The following is a 10,901-nucleotide window of genomic DNA, read 5'->3' as shown; positions in this document are numbered from 1 at the left end:
TTCATACAATTCCTCATGGTGTGGTGACCCCCAAACCATAACATGATTTTCGTTGCTACTTCATAACTGTAATTTTGCTACTATTATGAATTGGGTCACCCCTGTGAAAGAGCCATTCAACCCCCAAAGGGGTCATGACCCATAAGTTGAAAACTGCTGGTCTAGGAGGAAAAACTTCTATGAATCAAATGTAGAATTAATTTCATATTTTACTAGGTATACAGACAATATGGTATATTAAACACCAGGTATGTCTAATAATACGTACCTTGAAAGAAAACCTTTAAGGCATAAGGATATGCATGGATATGTAATAATAGGGTCAGCTGAATTGGTAGGAGGTTAGAGAAGTCTTTTCTAAGCAGGTGATGCTTTGATGAAGATCTGAAACATGAGTAAGACGTAACTCAACAAAGAAGGGAAGAAATAATATTCTACATAAATGCAAAGTATGTGAAAAGGTCCTGTGGTGTGAGAAATCATGACAGTATTGGGGACCATTAGAAGGTTGGTGTGTTATGGGGTATAAGAGAGGCAGATGGAAATCAGACGGTGCTGAACCTTGTAGGACATGTAAAATATTTATATTGTTACCCGAGAACAATGGGAAACGACTGGGAGGTTTAATCTGCGGTCATAATCAGATACATATGAGGAAAAAGTCATGCTGGTCACACAGTGTGGATAATAAATTGGTGGAAGTCATATAGTTAGCTATTGCAGTGAGATGGAGTAAAACTAAGTGAAATAAAATTAAAAATAGAAGACCTTGATGAAGAAGTGAGAGAAAGAAAGAGATTCATTGATTACAGGCATTAAGTAAAATAAATAATCCAGGCTGACATCTAAATGCCGGGTTTGGAAACTAGATGAATAAGGATTCTTTTAATTAGGATACAATTTCGACTGTTGTAATAAACTCAAAAGAGAATATTCAAGATGGATATGGATTACTCTCTCAAATCACAGTCTACTTATAAACTTTCTCCACCTGTTTTAGTGGCTCTGTATGATTGTTGATACAGGCGAGCATGCTCCTGTTTTGTTGTTCTGATATCTCTAGAGTCTAGACTACGGTTCCCGTTGACATGAGTACATTCCAGGCACCACTAGGGCCATAGTCTAGATAGAGCTCTTCTCTTCTATGTTGCCACCCAGAGGTTGCTCATCCTTCCCCAGCCAGAACTTGGGGACATTAGGGATCATGAGGGGCAACGAGCAGTCTCCCCCACAGTGGTGCGTACAGTTCATCAGAGCAGAAAACACTGAAGGGGGAGGAGTTTGTAGGAGATCATGGTCTGTATGGGATCCTTGCAGTCTCTCTCATCCTTCCTAAGCTCCTCTCCTCCCCCCCATGAGTCCTTTAATCTTCCATTTCACTACAATACTCCCCCTCTCCAATATTCCTTCTACCTGGGATGCCCTGCTCTTTCTCTACCTTCCCTTCAAGGACCAATAAATTCTTACTTTTTCCACCTGTGATCCCCCCAGCTTCAGGTGAACTTTTAGCACTCATTGTTCTGATCACTGCTCTGTGTAATATATAAAATATATAAAGCCAGTCAATCATTGATTTTTTTTCATAATAGCTGGTGTCTTTTTGTTGTTATTGTTGCATAGCATGTAAACGAGACATCGTCTTCACTCTGCAGGAGCTCATGAGCTTGTGAGATAATGTTTGCCTGTTGCCTTAGAGAAAGTTTATGGCGTGAATGATTGGGTGCTGGGTGCCCTCTCTCCAGGTAGCTCTCTCCTGACTTGTATAAAAAGTTGCGATGTTCTTAGGTGCGCATGCTTCAGGGTGTGGGTTGGTCCTGCTTGGGTTCCCAAGTCCTGATGCTTGATCAGGTGTAAGGTTCAGTGTTTACACAGCTGTGTGCAAGCTTCATACTCTGGCATCACTTTGTTTTCCTCCTGGTGACACCCAGCCTGTGTAAACAAGTGTGACTCACGAGATGTGTCTCTTCTCTCCCCTAAAGCCAGTAAAACACGCTGCCATTTCTTGGAAACAAATGGTTGCTTGTAAGTGGCACATAATGGTAGCCCAGTCAGTTGGAGGGGGAAGATCTTTGTAACCACGGATACCCCGTTGTCTTTGCTATCTGTTGTCGTGCTTAGGTGCCCCCGAATCCTTTCTGAACCACGGTGACCCTGTGCCCAACAGATCAAAACACTGCCAGGTCCTGTGTCTTCCTCGCTGTTGTTGCTGTGCTTCAACCATTGTTGCAGCCATGGTGTGATCATAGAGTTGAGGACCTTCCTCCCTTCCTCTGCCCTTCTACTTGACCAAGCATGATGTCCTTCTGCAGGGCCAGGCCTCTCCTGACAACATGTCCAAAGCATTTAAGGCAAAATTTTAACAGCCTGGCCTCTGAGGAGCATTCTGGCCATACGTCTTCCAAGACAGATGGTCCTTTCGACAGCCCATGGTGTTGCCATCTAGTGCTGCTAAATCAGTGACCGCATGTAGATGGACGAAACAAACACATTTATTCTCTCACAGTTGAGGAGGCTAAAAGTTTGAATTCAAAGTGCTGACTCTAGGGAAAGGTTTTCTCTCTCTGTCACCTGCAGGAAAGGAGCTTGTCTCCTTTCACCATCTGTGGCCTCGGTGTTCTCTAGAGATCTCCATGCATTTTGATATCAGACTTCAACTGGGTCGAGGGAGTTCACAACACAGGGGACCTTGGTTTAAAGGATAAGCTCCATTTTGGGCTTTTCTTTCTGGGTAGTACTGGGGTCCCCTTGATCTTTGCTTGCTTGTTTAATTTCTTTTATATCTCGAAAGAGACTGATGCAAACTAGAACTGTGGCAGTCACCTAATCTCCTGTCAACTTGAGCGTATTAAGAGTGAAGGGGTGGAGTTTAGCCATCAATCAGGTCACAACTTGATGACCTCATTTGGAGGTACAAAAGACGTAAATACTCACTGAGGCTGGACACACACTCTCTCTCTGCCTTCCCTTTCTTGCTGTTGAGACATGCAGGGAGGAGCCACATGGAGACCCAAGCCAGTGTTGAGATGCTTCCGCCAACCACTGGATCCACAAGACTTTCTTCCAACCAGCCGGTGATCATCCTGCATCCAGCATCATTGCATGTGCTGTGGGAATCTAAAGAGGAACTTATGGGCTGGCATTGGCTGTATGGGCTAATATGGCACTATGGACTTGATCTGGACTGGGCTGGGATGTTTTCTTAATATACAGTTGCTCTTTGACATAAAGTTCTCTCTTACACATATATGCGTGTCAATGAATTTGTTTGTCTAGTCAACCCGGACTAACACAACAACTGAATCGTGTAGATTGCATTTTGCCCTACAAACCCTGCATCGTTAGCATCACAGAAGCTGGAATGTACAGCACATAGGATAGTTATAAAGCAACAACAACAAAGAACTCACTGCCATTCAGTCAATGCAGACTCATAGTGTGACCTTGTGTGGGTTTCTGACACTGTAACTGCTTATGGGAGTAGAAAGCCCAGTCTTTCTTCCGCAGAGCTGCTGGTGGTTTCAAACTGCAGACCATGCGGATCGCAGCTCAATTTGTAACCAGCACACCACCGGGGCTCCTAGGATAATTATATCACATCACAAAATGGAGAAAAATTGCTTAACACTAAAAATCACCATCTAGTCAAGTTTACACCGATTGGGTGGGGAAAGAATTCAATCTGTAACACCTAATCAGAGTAGGAGTGTTGCAGGAGCAGCCACTTCCTGCCTGTGGCCGTTTTTGCCCTATCGTGTTCGATTCCTTTTCTGAGTGACGGGTTAGCTGAGTCCCAATGGCCCCAGCCAGCCCACCCAGGGGAAAAGGTGAGAGGGGGGTCTCTCTTGTGTGTGTCTCGATGAGCTTTCAAATTTTATTATTTTTATTTTTAGCTATGAGGTCATGTTGAAGTCACCCAGCAGAGACATTGGGATGGGATCCCACTTTTGTAAACAATCAAAGGAGTGAAAAGGTTGAAAAATGTGTTATGCATTTCTTACTAGCATTGTTTTGGGGCCAGTTCCTACCCTGTCAGTTCTCTCTGCACCAACCCCACCCTACTTAATGGCTTATTTGTACTGGAAAGCAAACTATTAATCATAAGCAGAAAAAAAAATGGCTCTGTAACTTCCAAACAAACACAGAACAGTTCTGGGGACTGTAAAAAAGCCAAACCCTTGGCAGTGATTTGAAAACGTGTTTCTCCTATATATATTTTACAAATGCCACCATTTTTCCTTAAGCACAGAAGGTTCCCTTTAATTACCAGTGATTTCCCGGTCCTCCTTTCTTCCTGAGGCGGCTGCAAAGCCCAGGCCTAGTAAACCGCAGGTACACAGCTCTCAATTGAGCCCTATTGATGTGCTAGTATAGTTTTAATTGTGTTGAGATTTCCTTGCCAAACTGACACATGCAGAAGCATTTAAAAAAAAACCTATAGGGTTTGTAACTTTTGCGCTGTCTGGAGCTCTTAAATTATGAATGCCTTTTCCGCTGCCTATTCAGTTCTTCTGAGTCTGTAAAATTACTTTAATAACCTGTGTGGGGGTAATGTTAATATGTTTGCTCAGTCGTGTGAATTTATTAGCATTCCTACCCCTCTTCAGGGAGCTAGCTGGAACCTTTTGATGCAAGCCCTTGGTGGTGAGAAAAGGCAAATGATAGTTACTGTTCGCCCCCCCCCCCACCCCACCGCATTAGCGATCATTCTGTTGCATTGAGGATGCGATAAATCAAGCACAGGAGAGTCAGATTTGCCATAACATGACATTGCCTATCAGCTCATTGGGGCTGAGTTGCCTTGCAGACTTGGGGCTGTGTATTTCTTCAAAGGGTAGTGCCAGTTTCTTAGTCAGCTCGAACTAATTTCAGAGTCGAAGGGAAACTTAACTGGAGTGCTGTTTGGGATCTGCTTTTTAATCCTGGTCTGTTTAATGTTTGCTCCTGACAGTCTAGGCCAGACATCATTTTAATGGTATGTGTGGTGATAAAGCCAATAAACTGTCAAGATGATTGATAATCTAAGCAGTACAGCAATATGACTTTCCTGTTCTCCTCTGTGCTTTAGATGATGCTTTCCAAATTGGATTCCTACACTGCGGGCCGCATGTGTGTGTGCCTGTTGGAGGCTCCCCTAGCAGTGTTTAAAGGAGGTAGCTGGGCTTAATGTAAGGTTTTTAGCCCTCAATTACCCATACAAATATATTTGCATGTGTGTTGGCATCCTCTAATTTGGGGAATGTTGAGAATTTATGGTCTGCCCATTCTCATAGTCTCCTAGCAATTTATGGGCACTGGTGGAACTTTTCATGATGTCTTTATGATGTTTTTTCACCTGGCATGCATCTTAGATTCCATGTGGTTGATTCTGTTATCTGTAGTTGAAAGACATCGCAGATAACAAAGTGCGCTGGATTAAAGGCAGGCTTCTGGTTTCCTTTCCTTTACTCGTTGTTTCTTTTCTTCCTTTTAATTGAGCAGATATTTTTTAGCATGTGGTCCTCACGCCATTAACCGGACTTGGCCAGCTGTCTTGGAGTGGTGACAGGGGAAGTCTTGGGCTCCTCAGTGTTGGCCGCCATGAGCCGCTGTCGCTGGCACTGCTGGGTACTCTGTTGTCTGGGAACAGGAGCGCAAATGGCTGGAGAGCCCATCCTGTGTGGGTGTTTTAAACACCCTTAAGCATTTTACCAGGAGGAAAGGGAACATATAAAGTGAATATTGTAGTCAAGACTCTTGTTCTGAGTTTAAATTCTTCCCTAGGTTCCTGCTAAAGAGCGATGGGTTGGTTTGTTTTGTGTAGTGTTTTTGCAAACTATGTGGCCTACACGTATTGGGTTTGCTCTACTTTTAAGGATCTGTCTAGAAAGAACACTGTGGATGTCTGAGGTTCACAGAATTTTAGGGCCAGAGGCTTCTCTGTTGCTGGTTGACACCATGAGTCATTGTGTTGTCGTTGTTGTTGTTTTCAGGTCTCATTTAACAGATGAGTCTGAGCCTCCAGAAATCACATGTCTTGATTGCTGACAGAATTGGAACGGGCGTCCATACGTCCTTATTTGAAGTCATATCTCCTTTCTACCGAAAAACTCCAAAGCCCTCGTGCTGCCATCAAGTCGATTCTGAGTCATCGTGAGCCCGTAGGGGCGAGTGAAGCAGCCCTTGTGGGTGTCTGAAACTGTCAACTCTTCACAGGAATAGGGAGCCTCCTCTTTCTCTCGTGGGATGGCTGGTGGTCTTGCAGTTGGCAGCTCAACACATATTCCCTATGGCACCAACACTCCTCTCCTATAGGCCCAGGGGCATTAAGTACTCACTGCGGGCGGAAAGGCTGGTGGTTTGGACCAACAAAGAGTTGCCTCAGAAGAAAGGCCTGGTGATCTTCTCTACAGGACACAGACTTGACTGTGGAGTGTAGTTCTGCTTTGAGCCACCTGAGGTACCCATTAGTGGGAACTGGCAATTAAAAAAATCCTCTCTACCTTATTCTTCAGAAGGAATACACAGAGCCATCATGTCAAAAAGAATGAGTGGGCATTTCAGAAAGAGGCACATCAAGTCGTAGCACGTTCGAGCCATGATAGTGTTGAAGGAAGAAGTCCAAACTGTACTAACAGCACTGGTGGAAAAACAAGACTCTGGACATGGACGGAATTCCAATCGAGATGTTCTAATAAATTGATGCAATGCTGGAAGTAGTTACTTGTCTACGCCAAGAGATTTAAAAGACAACTACCTGACCAACTGCCTGGAAAAGGTCCACATTTGTGTCCATTCTAAAGAAGTGTGCTCTAACAAAATGTAGAAGTTATTGAACAATGTAATCAATATCTCATTACAGGTAAGATTTTGCTATGCGAGATAAGTAAAAAATGGTTGCCTCAGTACATAGATAGGGGACTCCCAGAAAGGATCTCATTGCTGGTGTCACATGCATCTGGGCCGAAAGCAGAAAGATGTTCACCCATATTTTCTGGACTATGCAAAGGCATCTGCCTACATGAATCAAAAAAAAATTGTGGCTAACAATGTGAAGAACGGGAATTCTACAACACACACTCCAGCTCGTGAGGAACGTGAGTGAAAACCGAGAGCGAGAGCTTTTCAGTGTGCGTACTCAGTCTGCCCCCCGGGCTGGAAGAAGAGTAATTCAGCCTCGGGACTGGAGGAGCGCTGATGCTAGCCACATGGCACAGCACTTGGAGTTGTATGTCGAGGACGTGAAGCACTCAGTGATATCAAAGTCCGGAGCCTCCACTGTAAATTGCACCTCCGCAGAGAGCAGACAGCAATCTTCACAACACAACCAATAAGCAGCATCAGGAAAAACAGAATAAGGTTTGAAATTGTTAAGGATTCCATTTTACTTGGATCCGCAAGTGAGGTGCAAGGAAACTCCAGTCAAGAAACCAAGCAACACACTTCATTAGATCAGTCCACTGTAGAAGGCTTCTTTAAAATGTTAAAGAGCAAAGGTGTAACTCGAGGAAAATAGCACCAAGCTGTGGTATTTTCAGTTTTCAGTTGCCTAATGACACCTGAAAGCTGGGCGATACATAAGGAAAACAAAAGAGGTACGGATGCCTTTGAATTATGGTGTTGGCAAAGAATATTGAATATATGCTATGGACTGTCGGAAGGATGACTGAATTTGTCTCAGCATAAGTACAACCAGCATGCTCTTTAGAAACAAGGATAGTAAGAATTTGTCTCCTGGACATGTTATCAGGAGGGATAATCCCTGAAAAGAACCTTGTGCTTGCTAAAGTACAGGGTTAGTGAAGGAGAGGAGTACCCTCAACACGATGGATTGAAACAGTAGCCCCAACACTGGGTTCAACGTAGCAATGAAGGTGGGAATGGAGCAGGACTGAGCAGGATATGATTGTGTTGTATATAGGGTCTCTATATGTTGAAACCATCTTGAGGGAAATCTAACAATAACGACATCATTATTTTCTTTACCACTGTTGATGTTATTTTTCTCGTGATCAGGAGACACTGAGCACATCATCTTATTTTTCTTACCTAATCTTCTCTATGTGTAACATAAAGGAGTTGAATGAACTTCCATTTTCACGCTGAGCTGGCTGGTTGCTGATGACAGCTCGACCATCGGAGGAGCAGCAGCAGAGCTGGGAGCCAGAGCATGGCACAGCACGGTAGACTCCCCAACCCTCAGCAATTTAAGACAAGTGTTTTGGGGCAAGAGGCTGGTTTGCAGTGAGGTGCCTCTGGGCACCTTTCTCACTGGCATTATAATTTGTTAACTTCTTTAATCAACCCTTTAGTCATGAATCGTGTCCGTGAGTTTCTGTGCTGCCATCACAATAGATATTAGAAACCAGAATCATAAAATCGTGGACGCTAATTAAGGCAATACAGTTGGAGTCAGAGTGGGTTTCCTTGCAATGGGCCTAGACTCGGAGAAGCATGAGCTTTTTGAAGAGACAGCACTGAAAAGACATGGGATGCGAGATATTTGACTCCTAGAAGGGCAATTTTGGTTGCTGTTTTCTGAGAGAAGGAACTGGTATAAGCAATGCTATGTTTCAGCTGAGAGGAGAAAAGCTGCTTCTGGAGTGGCCGATGGGGAAAGCCAGTCTGATTAAGGTTAATAGGAGGCCAGTGCCTTCTGGAACCATCCTGCCAGTGCCCAGAGCACATGTCATTAAAAAGATACTGTCCAGGGTTGGAGACGGGATTATTGTTTTTGAGTATTATTTAAAATGTTAAATGCTTATTTGGCTTCACAATTTATATTCCATATTTCTCCTACCTTGTATTATAGGAAGTTAACATGATTGCAAGAGCTTGTGACTCTGCTTTCGGCTTATATTTGATTAATAACTAGGTTAAAAGGAGAGTTAAGAATTGTCTGAAAAGAAAAGTCTTTTTGTTTGAAGCCTAGGTAGGGTAAGGGGCTTAGAAAGAAACCCGAGCCCCACCCAGACCTGCTGAGGGAACAGGTAGTTTACATTTGAAGAGAAAACCTGCAGGAAAAAGATTGGCTGTCTTCTGAAAATTCAGGCAGTCCGTCTTGCTGACCCATGGAATTTGCGCCGACTATGTTTGGGTTGATGCTTACAGTTGAGTGGGATGCCTCTTTGGGCATTTATTAGTGGATATGAAGCTTTTTCACAGGCCCTGGTGAACTACTACCCTGAGCATTTTTCACTGGCATTACCATTTGTGAACTTCCTTAATACATCCTTTAATCATAGACTCTGTGAGCTTTTCTGTAGCCATTGCAGTGGATATTAGAAACTAGAGGGTAAAATTCCACTCACTCACTGCCATCGACTTGATGCCAGCTCAGAGTGACCCTAAAGGACAAGGTAGAATTGTCCTAGTGAGGTTCTGAGACAGTAACTCTTCCTGGGAGTAGGAAGCTCCATCTTTCTCCCGAGGAGTGGCTGGCGGTTCCAAACTGCTGACCTGGCCGTTGCAGCCAAACTCATAAGGACTATGCCACAAGCATTCCCCAAATAGTTGTAGCCTATTATTATTATTATTATTATTATTATTATTATGTTAAAAAGAGAACTAAGGGATCACTGGATCTTGTACGGGTGATGTCTTCCTGAAACAATTTGGTGCCTTGTCTTTTTTTTTCTTATTCACTTTCTTCTGATTTTGATTTTGAAGGTAGGTCTCAACGCTATGTTCCTGCTGTTCAAAATAGTAATGCTCATTTTTTGCCTCTCATGGTTCACCTGGCAAAATGAGAATATATAATTTTTCTATAGTTCCAAATGGAATATTAAGAAGATACTGGAATTTTAGACTCATTTTTATTTCATCTGTCAGCTTATATTAGTATTGTAGCCATTTTAAAGTAAGTCTACTTTGTAACATGATTAGGTGTATATCCTGCAAAATAAACACAAGAATGTTTCAATGCATAAAAATTTCAGAAAACCAACACCATTGATACAGTCTCACATTTCTGGCATTTACTGAATGAATGAATGAAGGAAGGAAGGAACGACAGAAAATGAGCCAGCATATATACCTGAAACACTATTATTATTTTTTTGCATTGACCCCAAAAGTTTAGGGATAGGACTCAAGTCTGTATGTTTCATCTTCAATCTTAGATAACTGAGAAATTGTATGCATAATCTTAATTCCTTCCTCATCCTCAGAGAGTTTATAGACTAATTAGGGATGTAAGGCAGGTCTGAAATCCCTGAGAAGTTCGTCATTGTGTAACTCTTCCCCCCAACCCACTTCATTAGGATATAAACCAGTCAGCACACCATTCAGTACTCCAGTCATATCAGGCAGTGTTGTTCAATCGCTACGACAATCCGTTTCAAAACATGTTCTTCCTTCTTGAACTCCTTGATATCAGCTCCCCACACCCTCCACCTCCTTTGCCATTACCCAGCCCCAGGAACCCTTAATCTAGCTATTACTTCTATAGATTTACCTATCCTAGTTTTCATATACTGCAAAACATAGAAAAATATGTAACACAGTCAAAAAGGCTCCAAATATAGCAAAATACAACAGAGATAAACCCCAGTTTGAAAAAAAAACCCCAAAATAATAGAAACCAGATAAAGTTTAAAGTATATCAAAAGTGAGATCAAATGACACAGTTTTAACCATCCGAGTCAGAGTTTTCATTTTTATATACTATAATCATCTCTGCAATAGTCTCTGTTCGATTATCAGGTTCTTGCTATCCCTCAGTTAGAGTCAGAAGGAAATCACTGATTCTATGTGTAGATTTTACAAATGTATTTTGGGCTTCCACTGTCACTCATAGTCTCTGCAAACCAAAATTCCACAATTTAAGCTCTGATACTATTCCCTCCTTTGGATTTGGATTATATTATTTGCAGTCCTTGGATCACACATGCTGGTATGCTTCTTCCATGTGGGCTTAATTGATG

The sequence above is a fragment of the Tenrec ecaudatus genome, chromosome 16 (assembly GCF_050624435.1).
Source record: "Tenrec ecaudatus isolate mTenEca1 chromosome 16, mTenEca1.hap1, whole genome shotgun sequence".
In the NCBI taxonomy this organism is placed as follows: Eukaryota; Metazoa; Chordata; class Mammalia; order Afrosoricida; family Tenrecidae; genus Tenrec; species Tenrec ecaudatus.
This window is presented reverse-complemented; position numbering follows the sequence as displayed.